At 45.0% G+C, this 19,330-nt stretch overlaps 1 protein-coding gene across 1 annotated transcript in view; it reads left to right on the top strand.

The window, feature by feature from the left end:
* The window catches only part of CALD1 (caldesmon 1), a 160,370-nt gene that overhangs the window by 12,082 nt on the left and 128,958 nt on the right, over positions 1-19,330 (top strand). The gene's annotated exons all lie outside the window — the stretch shown is intronic.

Genomic DNA, 19,330 nt, shown 5'->3' with positions numbered 1-19,330 from the left:
TTCTTGCTACTGGGGAAGGAGATGCTTCTAGTGGGTCAAGATCAATCTCCAACTGTCCATCTCAGCCTCTGGCTGTGTGCCTACACTTGGTTTGAAGGACTGTTTGTATTCTACTTCAGTAGCAAGTTTATGGGACCAAACTCATTTTCCTAGCCAGGAACTGAAATACTGTTGGTTTTGGGTTTTTTTCCTATTCAATCATTATCAAAATATTTTCCAGGCATTTCAGAAGCCAACGCTCCTCCTTCAGCTACCTTTAGTTCCAGTCAGTCAGAAATGACCACAGGGAGCAGATACAACTCTAATCTTTTGGAGGTTTTATCTGGAGAGCTTTAAACTAGGTCTGAAGGGGGTGGGTGAGGAAACCAGTCTCCCTGGAGAGGAGGGAGGACCACACAAACTGGTGAAATCAGCAGCCCAGCTGAAGTGCATGTACACCAATGCACGCAGTATGGGCAACAAACAAGAGGAACTGGAACTCTTGGTTCACCAGGAGAACTATGATGTAGTTGCCATCACAGAAACATGGTGGGACGATTCTCACAATTGGAGTACTGCACTGGGGGGTTATAAGCTCTTTAGGAGAGACAGGCAAGGGAGAAGAGGAGGAGGAGGGGTGGCCCTGTATATTAGGGAATCCTTTGATGCCTCAGAACTCGAGGTTGCAGATGAAAGGATTGAATGCTTATGGGTTAAAATCAGAGGGAGACCACACAAAACTGACATCCTGGTTGGAGTCTGTTATAGACCACCCAACCAGGACGAGGAGGCTGATGAGATATTCTATAATCAGCTGGAAGCTGTCTCAAGATCATCAGACCTTGTCCTTGTGGGGGACTTTAACCTACCAGACATCTGCTGGGAACTTAATTCAGCAGAGAGGAGACAGTCCAGAAGGTTCCTAGAGTGCATGGATGACAACTTCCTGATGCAGCTCTTAGGTGAACCTACCAGGGGCAAGGCTCTGCTTGATCTGCTGTTCTCAAATAGAGAAGGGCTGGTGGGAGATGTGATGGTTGGAGGCTGTCTAGGGTGCAGCGACCATGAGATAGTGGAGTTTTCAATATGCAGGGAAATAGGGAGGAGCAGTAACAGAACCCTCACTTTGGACTTCCGGAGGGCAAACTTCAGGTTGTTCAGGCAACTTATTGGGAAAGTTCCCTGGGTAACAGCCCCTAAGAACAAAGGGGTCCAGGATGGTTGGACCTACTTCCAACAGGAGCTCCTAAAGGCACAGGAACTGGCAGTTTCCACATGCTGTAAGACGAGCCGGCGGGGAAGACGACCGGCCTGGATGAGCAAGGAGCTCCTGAAGGATTTAAGGGAAAAAAAGAGGGTTTATCGCCTTTGGAAAGGGGGGGAGGCAACTAGTGATATGTTTAAGGATGTTGCTAGATCATGTAGAAGAAAAATTAGAGAGGCAAAAGCACAGTTAGAAATTAAACTGGCCGCTTCTGTGAAAGACAACAAAAAGCATTTTTATAAATATATTAATGCTAAAAAGAGGGGCAAGAGGAGCCTCCACTCTTTATTGGACGTGGAGGGTAACATTGTAACTAAGGATGAGGAGAAGGCTGAGATTCTAAATACCTTCTTTGCCTCCATTTTCAACAGTAAGGCAGGAGGACTTCAGGATAACTGGCCTCCTGAGCTGGTCGATGGGGTCAAGGAGCAGTGTTGTACTCCTGAAATCCATGTGGAATTAGTTCGAGACTTGTTGAGTCACTTGGATATTCACAAGTCCATGGGACATGATGGGATTCATCCTAGGGTGCTGAAAGAGCTGGCAGATGAGCTGGCCAAGCCTCTCTCCATCATTTTCCACCAGTCCTGGCTCACTGGAGAGGTCCCAGAAGACTGGAAACTGGCCAATGTGACACCCATCCACAAGAAGGGACGCACAGAAGAACCTGGGAACTACAGGCCTGTCAGCCTGACCTCAGTGCCAGGGAAAATCATGGAGCAGATTGTCTTGGGGGCAATCACTGCACACCTGAAGGATGGCCAAGGAATCAGGCCCAGCCAACATGGATTTAGGAAGGGCAGGTCCTGCCTCACCAACCTGATCTCCTTCTATGATCAGGTGACCTCCTGGTGGACGTGGGAAAGGCTGTGGATGTAGTCTACCTGGACTTCAGCAAGGCCTTTGACACTGTCCCCCACAGCAAACTCCTGGCCAAGCTGGCAGCCTGTGGCTTGGACAGCAGCACTGTGCTGGGTTAGGAACTGGCTGGAGGGCCAAGCCCAGAGAGTGGTGGTGAATGGTGCCACATCCAGCTGGCAACCTGTCACTAGTGGTGTCCCCCAGGGATCAGTGCTGGGCCCCATCCTGTTCAATGTCTTTATTGATGATCTGGATGAGGGGATTGAGTCCATCATCAGTAAATTTGCAGATGACACCAAGCTGGGAGCAGGTGTTGATCTGTTAGAAGGTAGAAGGGCTCTGCAGAGGGACCTTGCCAGGCTGGACAGATGAGCAGAGTCCAACAGGATGGCATTCAACAAATCCAAGTGCCAGGTGCTGCACTTTGGCCACAACAACCCCATGCAGAGCTACAGGCTGGGGTCAGAGTGGCTGGAGAGCGGCCAGGCAGAAAGGGACCTGGGGGTACTGGTTGACAGCAGCTGAACATGAGCCAGCAGTGTGCCCAGGTGGCCAAGAGAGCCAATGGCATCCTGGCCTGCATCAGGAATAGTGTGGCCAGCAGGAGCAGGGAGGTCATTGTACCCCTGTACACAGCTCTGGTTAGGCCACACCTTGAGTGCTGTGTCCAGTTCTGGGCCCCTCAGTTTAGGAAAGATGTTGAATTGCTGGAGCATGTCCAGAGAAGGGCAACGAGGCTGGGGAGAGGCCTTGAGCACAAGCCCTATGAGGAGAGGCTGAGGGAGCTGGGGGTGTTTAGCCTGGAGAAGAGAAGGCTCAGGGGAGACCTCATTGCTGTCTACAACTACCTGAAGGGAGGTTGTAGCCAGGAGGGGTTTGGTCTCTTCTCCCAGGCAAGCAGCACCAGAACAAGAGGACACAGTCTCAAGCTGAGCCAGGGGAGGATTAGGCTGGAGGTGAGGAGAAAGTTCTTCACAGAGAGAGTGGTTGGCCATTGGAATGTGCTGCCCAGGGAGGTGGTGGAGTCACCATCCCTGGAGGTGTTCAAGAGGGGATTGAACGTGGCACTTGGTGCCATGGTTTAGATAGTCATGAGGTTTAGGGTGACAGGTTGGACTCAATGATCTTTGAGGTCTCTTCCAGCCTTCTTGATTCTATGATTCTATGATTCTATGATTTTTATCATGAATTACTGTTGCCTTGTTATAAATGACACTGGGACTGGTTTAATACTAGAATTTATTCTAGGCTCGTTCCTTCTTTGACTACTACTAGGTCATGATGTTCTGACAATTTTAACAGAGTTCAAACAAGTGTTTGGACCTCTGAAGGGAAAAAAAAAATATGCTATAGACCCCTGTTCTGTGAACGCACAGGGAATTTACCACTTTTTATTTACTTATGTATTTATTCTCTCATTCCTGTGGTCCTGCAGGAGCAATGAGCTTCTCTGCCAACGTGCTCTAGGCACACTCCTAGTGTGCTTTGCTTTCTCAACGGTAACATACAGCTAACAGTGCTGGTCTCCTGCACAAGAGGCTGCAGGACATGGGTTGTGGGGTGGCATGCCAAGAAATTGATGATTGGAACAGTATCATGTATTAAGATCAATCTCCCTAGGCTCTATCTGCTTTTTGAATGAAGAACTATACCTACACCAAACACACTTTCCCTGTCTCTTCCTGTAGTCAGAGGTATTCTGAGACCATTGCAAGCCATACAGCAATGGAATAAATTCCAAGTGCAGCAGGAGACCAAACTGGAGGGAAAACTCATTGGAGGAAAAAGTGCCAAGGGCATTTCTTTCACTTTTCTTACTGCGACTGGAAAATATTCCCTAAATAGTGCATCTGGATGCAGAAGAACAGAGAAGGAAAAGATGAAAACCAATCCTTTAAATTCAGTAGGAGGCTACTTTAATGGCTTGTTTAATCTGCCAGCTGGCACAGCACAGCCTTCTTGCTGCACATGCTTTTAAGGAGACCTATGTAGTTCTTGGAACCAAGTGCACATGAAGTTGTAGAAACTTCGATATTAACCAATTGGCAAGGCTGGGGTTTGGCACTTCATAGAAATCAAGAAACTGCTTAGTCACCTCCAGAGAGATTTTTCATGTAAATAACAAACTAATCTGAACTTAAAGCAGCAGCAAAGGCACATCTGCTCTGTGCAGGATGTGCACATCCTTCAGACTTGCCAATCAGATCCATTCCCTATACAAACACTTGGCTTTTGGCACAGCTTTTCTAATGTAATTTGTGGCACCATTCTTGTTTTAAAATAGTATATTATGAGTTTGTGTCTTCTCCAACACTCCTTGGCCAGGAGAAAAACTGGTGACACCTTTATATGGATTTTTATCTGGAGTGTCTTGCAAGTCCTATTACTACACAGAATTGTCAGAGTCAGAAGGGACCTCAAGGATCATCCACTTCCAATATCCCTGCCATGGGCAAGGACACCCCACACTACATCAGGTTGCCCAGATCCACATCCAGACTAGCCTGAAAAACCTGCAGGGATGAGGCTTCCACCACCTCCCTGGGCAACCTGCTCCAGTGTCTCACCACCCTCATAGTGTAAAACTTCTTCCTAACACCTAATCTGAATCTCCCCTCCTCTAGCTTGGATCCATTCCCCCTATTCCTAAAATTACCTGACACCCTAGAAAGTCCCTCCCCAGCTTTCTTGTAGCCCCCTTCAGATACTGGAAGGCCACAAGGTCTTCTCAGAGCCTTCTCTTCTCCAGACTGAACAACCCCAACTCTCTCAGCCTATCCTCATAGCAGAGCAGCTCCAGCCCTCTGATCATCCTCATGGCCCTTCTCTGGGCTCGTTCCAGCACTAGGAGCTGTCAAGTGTACTGCATTTGTATTTTCTATGACTGTAAGTGCTCATGCTTTTGTTTTTCACCTGCCTTGGTGTGAAGGTATATGGATGCAACCAAGCACCAACTTGAAGTGCAGTGGCAACTTTTATACTTTCTCTTCCTAAAGCACCAGTCTACATTGAGAAGGATGTCTTCTGTTTTCAGTTACTTTCTGCATTGAAAAAACAAAGAAGACTTAACTGTACACCAATCTGTCTTTTATCTCTTAATAATATCTGAAGTGACAGGTGTCAGTGTTTACAAGTTGATAAGGTTTTATTTGGTCCAGATAAGCACTGAAAAAAGAAAATCTAGAGAGTTTACTCATGGTTATTTATAAATTTCAGGTCTGGCTTTTATTTCCTTTGTTCATCTTAAGGGTGCAAGCTATTTTTCAGGATTTTTGGGGTATGGATTGTAAAAATTCTCCAGATTTGCAAGCATTATGATCTGGGATTTTTAGTTTGATCCTTCTGTGTACATCTTTTGCAGAGTCTGTTTATGTTCTCAGACCTCTTTTTCTACTCTTGCCTCTGTTCTCTTGCCTTCCTAATGATTTTTTTCCCAGATATTTAATTGTCCTTGCAGAGATTGTCTCTCTCACCCTAGTCCTCTCAAGAAGAGTGATCAGATCTGTTGAATTGTCAAACATACACTGTCAGGAGGCCTCTGTACAGAGGTCACTCGTAAGTGCAATTATTTCTGCTTGCTTCATTTTGTAGAAGTCAGAAGATTTGCAGGCTGAGTTCAACAATGTTTTTTTTGTTTCCAGCTAGCCCATAGCTAAAGATGAGATGCCTGAGTTATGAAAAAACTATTTGCTTAGTACTCACACAAGTTGCTTCCCTGTTTGTAGAGCATCTGCAGCCAGATCGGAAGTTGTCCTCACTTCTCTCCCCTTCTACCTTTGTATTTCTGGGTTTGACCACTTTTTGTACCTGAATAGTCTCTGGATTGACTGTGAAAAATGTGCTTCCGTGCCTTTGATGCCCAGACTTATACTCAGACCTACCACATGTGCTCTGTTGTATTCTGAACTGACTAAACTCAACATGGCCACAAGGGAGGCTGGAGACGGTCCCACAGGGGTTTTGAATCCTTATAGAAGAATAGTTAAGGAAAGGAAGCAGATTATTATTTTTCCTCATTTATTTTTTTTTGAAGGAAACCAAAACATTTTCTTTTCTGGACCAAAGAGATACTGTCTGAGACACTGTTCCTAAGGGAACCAAACAACTGTAAAATTTATTGTTTTCACACAGTGCTCAAGTGTCTTATATTAGTACAAAGTGAGTCTGTCTGTATGTATGCTTTCAATTTCAAGTGCACATGGCACTGTCAGGTCTCACCTGTCTTGTTTGAGTGACTCTGAGCCAGACTGATCAAAGTTTTGGTGACTCTGTTCTCCTCCATGAGCAAAGCATGGGTGAATACAACATTACTGATGTGCCAACGTGTTGCTGTTGCAGTGTTGGCTGGCAGTAAGTACTGTGTGTCATCTTGCCTATCATTTTTTGTTGTTGTAAGAAAGCCTCACTGTTGTTGGGTCTTCTGTTTTGGTAACATTGCTGTGGTAGTGTTTCCTTGCTTTCATCTAAATTCAGCATAAAGGATGGTTGATGATGTAAACTGCAAATATGGAATCATACAATTGTTAGAGTTGGAAGGGACCTCAAGGATCAGCCAGTTCCAACCCCCTTGTCATGGCCAGGGACACCTCACACTACAGCAGGCTGGCCAGAGCCTCATCCAGCCTGGCCTTGAAAACCTCCAGGGATGAGGCTTCAACCACCTCCCTGGGCAACCTGCTCCAGTGTCTCACCACCCCCATGGGAACAACTTCTTCCTAACATCCAATCTGAATCTACCCATTTCTAGTTTTATTCCATTCCCCCTAGTCCTATCACTACCTGATACCCTAAAAAGTTCCTCCCCAGCTTTCTTGTAGCCCCCTTCAGATACTGGAAGGCCACAAGAAGGTCTCCTCAGAGCCTTCTCTTCTCCAGACTGAATAGCCCCAACTCTCTTCACCTTGTTAAAGCTGGCACTGACCTCATACTTTGATTTTCAACCAGATGTCATAGAATTGCTCCTTGGTAGTGATAATATAGGTTCTTGGCAGGAAACAGTCTGGGTTTCATTTCTAAGGATGTCTTTAAAAGGTGTGAGCTGGAAAAGCTCAGTAGAAATTTCTGCAGCTGGATCCATTCCTGGTGGAATTCCACTGATTTCTATGATGCTCTGCCATTGAGTATGTGGACTTTCAGCTGCAATCTATCTGTTGCAGTGACACAGGTTTTGTCTGTGTACAGTAAGTGCCCAGGGACTGGGAGGGAAGAACAGTTAATTGAAGTTCAAGAGCACCAGGCAAGACTTTGAACATTTATCATTTATTTCCCCCCGAGGAGCAGGCTGGGTTCAAAATACTTAGTGTCTCTTATGGCACAACTGCTAATATCAGCAAACTAAAGTTTAGGATTTTTTAGTGGTGTTTCATATTTCTTTAAAACCTCAGAGATGAAGACTGAAGTTTGTTATTGTTGGTTATTACAGGTTTGGCAGAGCAAGCAACAGACATCCCTCAACTCCCAGTAGAGTTTGTGACGCTCAGCACCAGGTTGAGCTGGATGCTAGGGCTGCATGTTTGAACAGGAAAAGAAAAAGAGTTGAAAATACAAAACTGAAGCCACAGTAAGCTGGCTGCATTGTGTCTTCGTACTATTTTCTATTACTTTTTTAAAATGACTGACTGTGTAGCTTAATACATCATGATTTTGTATTTTGAAAAGCCTTCCAGAAAGCATGTGGAGTTGTAAGCCTGGCTGAGCAAACGTTGTTGTTGGAACCTTACCTTAGACTTGCTCAAATATTTTATTGTTTTAAATAGCTTTACCTTAGCTTTTCAATTTAAGAGCTGAGGGATGCAGGTAAAAGTGTGAATGGAGTATTAATATGTTCATAAAACCTACTTGGACACAAATAAGTTCAGACAATATGTTGTTGAAATGTTGCATGTGAGCATGAAGGTGGTGCAAGGAGAAGAAAAGAAGCAAGTAAGTAGCAAATGAGAGCTGCAGGAGAGAGCAGCAGAAGCCAGAGAGGCAGGTATTTCCCACCTGACCACCTTCTTGTGTTGAAGGCGAAACCCTTCTCTCTAGAGAAAAGATGAGCAAGGAGAGCTGCACTGCTACTGCTGACTTCTTTGACAGTTTTGGCACACAAGAAAGTCTCCTGCATTTGGACAAAACAACAACTTCCCGAGCTGGTGCCTGCCCTGCTCCTAGCCAAGACCCTCTGCCTGCTGCCTTAGCTGTGGCTGCTCCTAGTGCAAGCTTTTGCTTGTCATAGGAGCATGGATTCATAGAATGCACTGGGTTGGAAGAGACCCTCAAAACTCATCTTGTCTAACCCCCTTGCAGTGAGCAGGGACATCTTTAACTAGATCAAGTTGCCCAAGGCCCCATCAAATTTGACCTTGAATGTCTCCAGGCATGAGGCTTTCACTGCCTCTCTGGGCAACCAGTTGCAGTATTTCACTACCCTTACTGTAAGGAATTTCCTCCTGCTGTCCAACCTAAATCTGCCTTTGGTGTCATCAGCAAACTTGCTGAGGGTGCAGTCAGTCTTGCTGTCTATATTATTGATGAAGATATTGAACAACATTGGTCTCATCACAGATCCCTGAGAGACACCACTGGTCACCTGTCTCCATCTGGACGTTGAGGCCATCGTGCACTACACTTTGGATGTGACCATCCAACCAATTCCACTGAACAGTCCACCCATCAAATCCATACCTCTCCAGTTTAGAGAGAAGGACGTTGTGGGGGGCTGTGTCAAGGGCTTTGAAGAAGTCTAGATAGATGTCACTTGGTCTTCCCTTGTCTGCTGATGTAGTCAGAGGTGAGGCAGAACTTGCCCCTGGTGAAGCCATGTTGGCTGCCTCAAATCACCTCTCTGTCCTCAACATGACGTAGCTGAACTTCTAGAAGGATCTGTTCCATGATCTTGGTGATGGAAACCAGTGCCTTGTTTCCTATCACTCCTGCATCATTGAGTGACTAATTCCACTAGGCAGCAGCCCCCAAGCATAACTTCTGCTCCTGTGCCTTGGCTTACTTCATACTATTACATTTCTACCTAGCCCCTTGGGATCACTGTGTGTCAATGGTGATTAGCATTTGGTGCATGGTCCTCAGCTCCTGTGGGCATTTTGGGCCAGAGCTGTGCCTCCACTGCGCCTAGTTCCAGTTCAGGGTTAGGCTCTGCCCCTTTCCCAGATGGTTGCTGTCCTGGCTGACACTTGTGTCACTACAATGTCTGTCCTGATGCACACTCCACTAGACACACTTGCAGCATGTAGTGCATCTGTGACATCTGCCAGCTGAGCTAGTGTGAGGCTCACTCTCTGGAGGATGTGAAGTCAAAGGAGAGAGCATTGGCAAGAATAAGTAATTTTTCCTTTTCCCTGTACCTTTAAAGTCACAAACTGATTTGATACAGTGAGGCAGTCTTACTGTACAGGCCAGAAAGTGAAGACTGACTCTTCTGTGATCACAGTATCACAGTACATTAGAGGGTGGAAGGGATCTTTGCTTCTGCCCCTGTGATATTCCTTCCTATGCTCTGATTTCTTTTCTTTTCTTTTCTTTTCTTTTCTTTTCTTTTCTTTTCTTTTCTTTTCTTTTCTTTTCTTTTCTTTTCTTTTCTTTTCTTTTCTTTTCTTTTCTTTTCTTTTCTTTTCTTTTCTTTTCTTTTCTTTTCTTTTCTTTTCTTTTCTTTTCTTTTCTTTTCTTTTTTTTCTTTTCTTTTCTTTTCTTGTTTAATTTTATTTTATTTATTTTATTATTTTATTTTAATTTAATTTTGTTTTATTTTATTTTATTTATTTTATTATTTTATTTTATTTCATTTCCTTTTATTTTATTTATTTTATTTTATTATTTTATTTTATTTCATTTTATTTATATTTGAAATCAATTAAATATTTGGCATTGCTGTCTTTGAAGGCAAGAGGAAACTCGTTCTCCCCTTCACTCTTGCTTGGTCATCTGAGGTAGTCTTAGCCTGTTTCTCAGTAATGCTTGTTTGTGGTTTAAGAACAAATATGTCCTGGCAGGAAGGGGCTGCTGTGAGCACTGGTTTTCTGCTCTGAAAGGTTTTAGTGAGAGATGAGGCTGCCCAACAGCTGGAGCATTGCTACCTGTTTCAACAGCCAGGCCACAGGTTTGCAACCAAGAGTAGAGGAGGACTGAATGTATGATGTGAGCATTCCTGTGATTAGGTCAACAGGATGGAGCTGAAGGTTGTTTGCTGGTAGAAGCAGAAAAAAGACAAGGGTAAATAGTGAATGATATCCCAGGAGCCTGCTTCCCAGCACTTGAAAGCAGAGAAAAGGTGAATGCAAGTCAGATCCCACTTTGGGGTGAAGCACTTCTTCAAAATGTTTTGTGGATTTACAGAATTCCTTTGATTTCTGTGTGTTTTGTCCTTTGAGGTGGAGACCTCCTCGTCATTACCTGGAATATCTTATGGTTAAACAGTAGTAAAGGGCAATCCAATTTTCAGCTGTCTTTTGTATCTTCAGCAAGGGCTAAGTACTTCCTCTGTGCTAATGATATGAGTGAAAATAAGTAAGCACTGGGCAAGCTGAAGAAAGTCTGCTTTTATGTGGATGTGCACAAAGGTAGGAGAGGGTGAAGTAGATTATATTGGCCTGATCTGAGACCACACCAATTTCTGACAGGCAGGGTAGCTCTCTGAAGTTTTGGAGCATATATTAGATTAATTTGACCTGGGAGAGTGGAATCCAGTCCTGATAGAAGTCTCTGGGAAGTCTGCCAGGGATTTTGACAAGATCAAGATTTCAGCTCCAGTCTGTATATGAATAATGTTTCAGTATCTTCTGATCTTTGGGGACAACATATTTGAAATACTTCAGATGACACTTAAAGGAGAAAGTCAAGGGTCAGTCCTTCTAACATGAGAACCAGTGACTGTGCCAGCAGCTTCCAGCTATGTCTTGTTTCTTCCTTTTTCTGCTAATGGGAAATGATAGGCAAGTGTCACTGAGGTCAGGGATGGGGACCACTGTATGCAAATCCAAATGTCAAGAGAAAGCTCTTCCAGGCACTTAGGTCAATGTGCACTAGGAGAAAGATGAAGAGAGAAGTAGGAGGAGTGGTAATGTCATACTCACACTCAGCCTTCCCAGGAGACAAATGGGGACTTTCCGTTGCAACCAGCTGGCTCTGAGATGATGGCCTCTACTGCTGCCTGCTTAGAAGTGTTCACAGCAGCATGCTAGAGGTTTGCTAACACCTCTGGGATACTCTGCTCTGTAATAATCTTTTCTTAGTGCTGAATTAGACCATGGATATGAGAGATGGACTTGAGCAGATATTTAAGCCACAGATCTTGCAGTTGCAGGCCCAAGGAATAAATTCTTTGTTTCATGTGGTTTGCCCTGCAGCAGCAGCAGGAGCTGACACAGGGCCTGACACCTGCGAGGACATCTGTGGCACTCATTGTAGTAACCTATGCTGTAGCTGGGGAGGGTGAAACCTATTCAGCAGCTATTTGAATCGATGGTGTGGTCCTTTGGGCCATCTGTAGTCTGCAAAGCACTGGGCTGGGACTCTCTATTCTATGTAGTCACTGCAGAGATTTGCTCAGGATGCCACAACATGATAGCTAGAAAGTTGATCACATTTTAAAATGCTGCATCAACTTCCAGGAGCTTTATTTTTTTTTTCTCCTATTAAAGATGGGATGGAGATTGTACCTTGTACCACGCCAACAGATTTTAACAGTTTTTTTTTTTTTTTAACTTGTCAAAAATTGAGGTAATTCTCTGCTGCCTTCTCACAGAGTCAGTGATTTGGACATACATACGTAGATAGAAGCGAAATGTTCTGAGAACAGAAATTGGGACTTTGGTAAACCTCCAAACTTTGAATTTTCTGATGCTAAGTATGAACTGCAGTTGGTTGGTTTGCCATTGATTAATTTTCCTTGGAAGTTGTTGTCATGGTTTGAGGCTGGGTCCCTTAAAGAAACCATAGGGAAGTCTTACAGGAGGACTAGAGAGGTCCAGAGGTGGACCAGAAAGTGTAAATTTTGGTTATTTCATTCCCAGAATGCCTGCATCTAGCCTTTATAAGGGACAGCAGAAGCTGCCTCACCCCCTTCCCTTCTCCCTGCTTCCTTCTAACACAGACTCCCTTATCTCCTGTTTTGTATAGGGGAGGCTTTTGGCCTTGAGCAGCCTGCTAGCAGCCTGGGCAAGGCTAATTACTAGCTGCGTCATTTTTGGCTTAGCTATGGAGAGAGTAGAGAGTTATAGGGGGAAGATGGGGGATGTATATTTGAGGCCTGGATTTTTGGCCTGGTTGGGTGGAGGTTAGGGAAACTTTGACTTAATGGGCTTCTGTGTTAAGCCTAGACTACGGATTTCTTTGTATCTTACATGCTTTGCAGTATAGCATGTAGATAAGAGCAGCATTTAAACTTTCCAATTTCTATCTAATCCTCTTGTGGAGTGTTTTCTTTAACACCTTTGAGAACAGTTAGAGAGCCTGTCTCACTCCTTAAACTGAGACAGCTGTAAGAAGCATGATCAGATGAAACAATGCACAGGCTAGACTGGAATAAAACTGTGTTCACATCACCTAGTATGTTTATTTTGCCTGGAGAGCTGTTCTGTTTGGAAGGAATAAAGCTGCTTGATATGTGTGTCTCTATATATGTCCAAGAGTTCACTACCTGTAGCCAACATGGATACTTGGCCAAGTTGACAGTAATAATTGCATTTTCTGGAAAACAACAGCTTTCTTAAATGTAAGCTTTACTATTGGTAATACGATTGCAAGCAATCCCAGCATTTCAGGTTAAAGAAAGAACAGGAATGGGGTTTGAGGAAGGAGATAGCAATTTGTTGAACCCCACCTTTTGACTTCAGTGACATTGTACCTTTTCTTGAAAGACTTGAGTGGCACTGAATGCTTCTAATGCAGATTTAAAAAGGGGAGCAGGGAAAATAATTTCCAAAGGTTTTTCTGACAGATTTTGACAGAAAACACATTTATCTGTTTTGAGTGAAGACAGATAAAGGAGCTCTAATTCCCCCAGATATTGCAGTGGGATGCTTGTCATAGCTGCATTACATGAGTGCCAGATTAAACAAGTCACACTTGGACAATGACTTTTGCTTGCTGAGTGCCTCTCAACTGGAAAAGGGGCAGTGAAGAGGTTCTGGTTTAACTTCCAAGGTGGAGGAGGCAGAAAGAACAGACAATGGTAGTCCTAGGAATATGGTGGATGTCAGCACATGTAGCCAGCTGAAGCAAAATATTCTTCATGCTTCTCAGTGACTAGACTTTTACTGACGTTTGAAAGGTCCACACCTCCACACCAGGGCTTTGGGACAACTGGAGACAAATGTGGCTACAGGATATTTGGACTGATGCAGTGCGACTCACAAAACTGCCTGCAATCTCACTTTATGTCAAGCTTTACTGAGGCATTTGATCCTTTTTGGGGGAGTACTGGAAACAAAAATAAAAAAAGGAGCATAACTAAGTCTTGTGTTACCTCCTGGTCTTGCAGGAAGGACAAGTCAGAAGTCAGAGGTCCAGCTGCATGGATGTGGAAAACCTTTGTGTGGTTGGACTTGGAAGCTTTTTCTTTAACTACCCCTCTGTAGGAAAGGTTCAGAAAGAATTTCCCTTGATTACCTTTGTTCAGCCCATCTCTGTAGGAGATGGGCTTTTCAATACTGATCTTACAGTTAGATCCGATGGCTGGGACCAAAACTGGGGCCTGGTTGTGCTAATTTTGCCTTCTGCAAACGCACAGAGACAAATTTGCAGTTGGTGGAGGTATCACAAGGACTGAAAGGCACAAAACTGACTAAGGCTGGGTCTTTAAGGCTGCAAAGTAAATCAGAGGTAGAACTGATCAGGAGTATCCCCAGTTGCTGGGTTCACCCTGAATGCTAGGCACTAGCCCATGGTATCTCATTGACCTCCTTGTTCTACTCAGTGTTACCTGACTTCAGGATTTTCAGAGGAACTCATTTATCTTTGCACTCTTCCTGCCTCCTGCTGCTTTGAATGAGGAAAGGAGGGAGGGAAAAGCTAGAAATTTATCATGGTTCCTTTCATAAAGAAACCCACTATTGTCCTTTTTACTACTCCAGTCACTTTCTGTACTTCCTGTGGGTTCTAAAACTTCTACCAGCTCTCACAGATCTGGAACAGTTCAGGATGGGTTTGTGCCACCAGCATGAGAGGCTTTGAGTTAAGTAAGGAAGAGGAGGTACCTGGTACACAATACCTGTAGATGTCTTTAGCTAGATAAAAATGAAATTCAGCAGTCCGTCTCTCTTGTTACAAAGAAACCAAAGTCCATATCCCCTTGGTCCCCTTCAGGTCTGTGAAGTTACCTTCTGCCATTCTTATTAAGGAAGAATTAAGGAAAAATGAGGAAATATTTTTATGGAAGGGGCTGCTGAGAAGGGGATCTGAAGAGAGTTCTGAGCCATGCTCTCTTGCATGGGCAGTCGTCACAGCTTGCACTGGGAGGGAAACAAGCTTTGACTTTCAGACTTTTCTGGCCTGAAGGTCAGCAAGAGGGAAATTGCAATTGTTTCATTGCACTGAGAGGGAAGCCAGATGGTGTGTGCTCTCACAACGTGTGCTCAGTGTGTGCTCTCACAATGCTGTCACCAGCTGTGGCCACTGCAGAGCCCTGTGCAGTATGCAGCTCTGCTATAGTAGGGAACGTGCTCTGGCTTGAAGTTTCTTGGCTCCACCAGGTTGAACCTGATGCAGAGATTCGACATAAACATTGCAGTCTGGGAGCTCATTCAGTGTAATGAGAAGGTGGCTGGCAGATCCTGAAAGAAAGACATTTAGAATCATAGAATCATAGAATTATCAGGGTTGGAAGGGACCTCAAGGATCAGCCAGTTCCAACCCTGCCTGCCATGGGCAGGGATACCACACACTCTAGAGCAGGTTACTCACAGCCACATCCAGCCTGGCTGCAAAAACCTCCAGGGATGAGAATTCTATCACCTCCCTGGGCAACCTGTGCCAGTGTCTCACCACCCTCATGGTGTAAAACTTCTTCCTAACATCCAATCTGAATCGACCCATTTCTAGTTTTGCTCCATTCCCCCCAGTCCTTTCACTCCCTGACACCCTAAAAAGTCCCTCCCCAGCTTTCTTGTAGCCCCCTTCAGATCCTGGAAGGCCACAACGTGTCCTCAGAGCCTTCTCTTCTCCAGACTGAACAGCCCCAACTCTTTCAGTCTGTCCTCATAAGAGAGGTGCTCCAGCCCTCTGATCATCCTTGTGGCCCTTCTCTGGACATGTTCCAGCACCTCCAAATCCTTCTTGTACTAGGGGCTCCAGAACTGGACACAGTACTCCAGGTGGTGTCTCACCAGAACTGAGTAGAGAGGGAGAATCACCTCCCTTGCCCTCCTGGCCACACTTCTCTTGATGCAGCCCAGGCTCTGGTTGGCTTTCTGGGCTGCAAGTGCTCCCTGCTGGCTCATGTTGAGCTTCTCATCCACCAGCACCCCCAAGGCCTTTTCTTCAGGGCTGTTCTCAAGCCAGTCCCTGCCCAGCCTATATCGGTGCTTGGGATTGCCTCAACCCAGATGCAGGACCTTGCACTTGGTCTTGTTGAACCTCATAAGGTTGTCATGGGCTCACCTCTCCCGCCTGTCAAGGTCCCTCTGGATGGATCCCTTCCCTCCAGCCTGTCTGCTGCACCACACAGCTTGGTGTCATCAGCAAACTTGCTGAGGGTGCACTCAATGCCTCTGTCCATGTCGCCACAATGTTGAACAAGCCTGGTCCCAGGACTGATCCCTGAAGGACTCTGCTTGTCACTGGCTTCCACTTGGACAGGGGACCCATTGACAGCCACTCTTTGGGTGTGGCCATCAAGCCAGTTCTTTACCCACTGAATGGTCCATCCATCAAACCCAGACTGCACCAGCTTGGAGACCAGGATGTGGTGTGGGACAGTGTCGAAGGCTTTGCTCAGATCGAGGTAAATGACATCAGTTGCTTGGCTTTCATCTATTAATGTTGTCACCTTTCTGTTTGCTAAAAGCCTGAGTCACAGTTTGCATTTTCACCTGCTCATTACCAGTCTAGCTCATCTGTTTTTAAGGACCCCTGGGTGCTTAGTGGTCTGTGCAGTCAGTGCTGGGAACAGGGTGAGGATAGTATTAAATATGAGCCAGAGCAGGAGGTTATTTTGCTGTGGCTCTGTGTGAATTTCTACCTAACCAATTTGTTTGTTTTCAAAGAGCATATTCTCCTCAACTGCTATTAAAATATTTTGCCATGCATTTGCAATTCTTGTGCATTCCTCTGATTTCCCACCTTGATGAAAGCTGAAAGAAGACAGAGTTTTAAATTCTCTGATGGACTGAAGCATGAAGTGTAGTGGGATTTGCATACCTGTATTTTGTATAAGGAGGGACATAATATGGCTGTCCTTGAAGGAAGTGCTGTTTAGCAAGACAATTAAAATCTCAACAAATTTTCACAGTAAACCATAGTCTACAGAAAACCAAAGCATTATGTGAAGTATGGAGATGAAAAGGAGAGAGATACTGGTACTGCTTTTCATAGAATCATAGGATAGTCTGGGTTGGAAAGGACCTCCAAAAGTCATCCATTCCAACCCACTCTGCAGTCAGCAGGGACATCCTCAACTAGATCAGGTTGCTCAGAGCCCTGTCCAGCCTCACCTTGAATATCTCCAGGGATGAGGCCTCAACCACCTCCCTGGGCAACCTGTTCCAGTGTTCCACCACCCTCATAGTAAAGAACTTGTTCTGAACATCCAATCTAATTCTGCTCTTCTCTAGTTTGAAGCCATAGTCCCTCATCCTGTCACTGCAGACCTTTGCAAACAGACTCTCTCCATCCTTCTTGTAGCCCTCTTCAGGTACTGGAAGGTTGCTATTAGGTCTCCCCAGGCCTCCTCTTCTCCAGGCTGAACACCCCCAGCTCCCTCAGCCTGTCCTCAGAGCAGAGCTGCTCCAACCCCCTGATCATTTTCGTGGCCCTCCTCTGGACCCTCTCTGTCAGGTCCATGTCCTTCTTATGTTGAGGTCTCCAGACCTGTACATAGCACTCCAGGTGAAGTGTCATCAGAGCAAAGTGTCAGAATCACCTCTCTGGATCTTCTGGCAATGCTGCTTTTGATGCAGCCCAGGATGTGATTTACCTTCTGTGCTGCAAGCTCACACTGCCTGCTCATGTCCAGCTTCTCATCCATCAGCATCCTCAAGTCCTTTTCCACAGGGCTGCTTTCTGTCACCTCATCCCCCAGTCTGTATTGGTGGTGAGGATTCTGTGCTGTTGACCTGACCTCCATTCCCCAAGTGCCTTCCTCATTTTTGAAAAAGGGATTTGGCTTGCAGGTCATCTGAATGCCTCGGAGTGGGTCAGCCTCAGTCTTTTGAGAGGGAGACACTGTACTCTAATAAACCCTAGACATCTATCCAAGGCATCCACCCATCTGATGTTTATTGGACAACACAAAAGCACCCAGGAGATGGAGAAATGTTCACCAGGGAACTTCTGCAGGCTGTTGTTGAATGTCACCTACCCTCTTGGGAAGGAAAGAGAGGAAGATGAACAGAAATAGTTCTGCATTGTTATTATTATCCTCTTCAGCTTCCCTCTTGAGGGAGAGAGCTTGAACTTTTGGAGATGAGAGATGATGCTGAGAATCATGTAAAAGGGGGAAGGGTGGAGGTATTGGCTGAGACATTTGGAGAGGGTATGAGGTATACATAAGTGCACATTGTCTGGAGCTGGGTGGAGGGAAGGAGTGTACCTTAGGAGATATGGAGAGAGTAATGTATTTGGCTGAGTAGGGTGTGGTGAATGTGCAAGTAAATCAGATGTCAAAGAAAGTCTGTTTGGGGAGGCAGAGTGGGGGAAAAAAGAACCTTTGGGATGCACAATTCTAGCACCTGAAGCATCAGCTGACTGTAAAATCAGCTCTGTGCACAGAAACCCAGCACTATGCTTCAAGGTTTAGGCTGGATGTTAGGAAGTTCTTCCCAGAAAGAGAGATTGGCCATTGGAATGTGCTGCCCAGGGAGGTGGTGGAGTCACTGTCCCTGGAAGTGTTTAAAATACGCCCAGATGAGGCACTCAGTGCCATGGTTTAGTAGTTTAGATGGTTTTGGGTGATAGGTTGGACTTGATGATCTTGAAAGTCTTTTTCAACCTGGTTAATTCTGTGATTCTGTGAACTTGCTCTCCATAGTACACCATTCCTCTCCCAGTTCTGCAACTCACAGGCCCTCTAGCAAAGGAACTGAGGCAGGATGTAGCTGCACACTTAGGCTGAGATGAAAACACTTCTTGGGGTTGAAAAAGGCAGATGTGCTGTTGTGTGTTCTTCGAGAGGTATATAGTGGTAAGGGTAAAGAAACACAAGATTTGGGGGGGGGGGAGGGGAATTATATTTCAGCCTACTTTTTATAGATATCATCTAATTGTGCATTAAAAAAGAAAAAAGGCAGAAGCAATTATAAAGTCACTATTAAATTTACAAAATTAACATTCCCTTTGAACCTCCAGAAAAGAGGAAGCCAAAGACAAAAAAAAAAAAGGAAAAAAAAAAGAATAAAAAAGAATAAAAAAAATTTTAAAAAAAGAAAAAAAGTCACAAGAAGAAGAAAATTTTAAATCCTTAAATCCCACAATCCAGGAACAAATCAGAAAGAAAAACACGCCCCCCAGGGAAAGTAAACTAATAAAATAACCTTCACAAAACCCCTACCCTCAGCACTGTTTTAATTCAAAAAATAGGGAGCAGGAAAAAAAAGAAAACCCAACCCTACAGATTCCCTTGAGTCACGAGAGGCTTTGCTGCCTCTCTTGCTTTCTGCCTCCCCTGCTTTGCTGCCAGGGGTTTTGTGGGGAGGGTGCTCGGGCGCTGTGCCGGTGGGCAGGAATATAAAGCCAGGAGGCAGATCCCCATCTGCAAAACCCAGAGCTTCAAGTAGTTTACAGAGGCACCTTTGCTTTGTTTCCCTGAAATTAAGGCAGTTCATAAACCACCTTGGAAAACTTTAGCCTGTATCTGTGGTATATCATAGCTGGTTTTGTGCTAACGGGCTGGAAAAATAGGGAATTTTTTTTCTTTTTTGGAGGGAGGGGGGACGGTGGAAATCCTCTGAGTGCAGTGCCTAGGCTAGGATTGCAGAGGAAGCTGAGGCCTCCAGCCCTGCACAGGAAACAATCTTAGAGCAGGCCTTAAATGCCAGATTCCAGGCAGAGTTTAACTAACCACTGACAGCTCTGTAA

The sequence above is a fragment of the Indicator indicator genome, chromosome 14 (genome assembly GCF_027791375.1).
Source record: "Indicator indicator isolate 239-I01 chromosome 14, UM_Iind_1.1, whole genome shotgun sequence".
Lineage (NCBI taxonomy): Eukaryota > Metazoa > Chordata > Aves > Piciformes > Indicatoridae > Indicator > Indicator indicator.
This window is presented reverse-complemented; position numbering and strand designations above follow the sequence as displayed.